The sequence below is a fragment of the Meles meles genome, chromosome 3 (assembly GCF_922984935.1).
Source record: "Meles meles chromosome 3, mMelMel3.1 paternal haplotype, whole genome shotgun sequence".
Classification (NCBI taxonomy): Eukaryota; Metazoa; Chordata; class Mammalia; order Carnivora; family Mustelidae; genus Meles; species Meles meles.
The window spans coordinates 156677049-156678613 of record NC_060068.1 but is presented as its reverse complement, the minus strand read 5'-3'; positions in this window follow the sequence as shown (position 1 = coordinate 156678613).

Below are 1565 nucleotides of genomic sequence, written 5' to 3'. Positions count from 1 at the left end.
TTGTATAATCTCTTCAGGTACTTTTATTCAAATGTAGTAAGAACTCCTGCTCTTGTGAGTCCAAAGGTAACAGTGGTCTCAGCATGTTATGAAGCAGAATTTCTAACAGAACTCACTCTCAGAAATGTCTTGTTTTCATGGCACCTCTGTTGGCACTAATTTTATTGTTCTTGATTCCCGAAACGACACTTTTGTTCTAACCTGCCAGCTGACCAGGTGGGAAGTACTTTTTGAATGGCTTGCAAGTTATGCTCTTGCTGGCAAGACCTCCAGGGACAAGTTGTATTTCTGTTTTGGAGTTGAATCTGCATTTTTTCAGAAAGGAGCAACAGTTTTCCAGAAAGTGTTTGAAACTAGGGTGTTTTAGGCATAGGATGAGGAAAGGCTGCTTAAAAAACATCCCCAGAATGCTAAAAGGAAGGCAGATGTCACCTGGAATCCCACACATATCAACATTTTAACGAACACTCCCAAGACTATTTCCAGGCAGATAAAGATACGTAAGAACTAAACTTGTCCTCTCAATACAGTTTTGTAACTTCCTCCCCACTTACAGACATGCCCTATGTCAACTATTGTGTATTATGTCAAAGACTGCACGATAGGATTACATATGGTTGATGGAACTGATCATTTAGGTCTTTTTTTTTTTTTTAAAGATTTATTTATTTGACAGATAGAGATTACAAGTAGGCAGAGAGGCAGGCAGAGAGAGAGAGAGGAGGAAGCAGGCTCCCAGCCAAGCAGAGAGCCCGATGCGGGGCTCGATCCCAGGACCCTGGGATCATGACCTGAGCTGAAGGCAGAGGCTTAACCCACTGAGCCACCCAGGCGTCCCTGATCATTTAGGTCTTAAAATTGTTCACCACGACACTCTGAAGGCTATTTTTAAACTTACCTTTATGCTGCTTGTATTTTTCCCCTTCGGATAAGCTCCTGGAAGGGGAAATGCTGAGTCTAAGGGCTTACCCGCTGAAAACGTTGGCCCGCATTCCTGGGCGACCTTCCCCCAAAAGGCTATCTGCTTGTTCTCTTCACAGTGCGTCAGAGGATAACATGGCCAGGCCAAACCACAGAAACGTCCACAACATATCTTTTTTTTTTTTTTTTTTTTTTTTTTTTTCCTGATGAAACAAGATTATTTATTTAAAGGGTAAACACAGGATAAGCATTTAGGTAGAAAATGATTTTTTTTTAATTAATTTATTTTTATTTGCTTATTTACAGCATAACAGTGTTCATTGTTTTGGCATCACACCCAGTGCTCCATGCAGTACGTGCCCTCCCTATTACCCACCACCTGGTTCCTCAACCTCCCACCCCACCCCACCCCCTCCCGCCGCCCCTTCATAACCCTCTGGTTGTTTTTCAGAGTCCATAGTCTCTCATGGTTCATCTCCCCTTCCAGTTTCCCTCAACTCCCTCTCCTTTCCATCTCCCCATGTCCTCCATGTTATTTGTTATGCTCCACAAATAAGTGAGACCATATGATACTTGACTCTCTCTGCTTGACTTATTTCGCTCAGCATAATTTCTTCCAGTCCTGTCCATGTTCCTACAAAAGT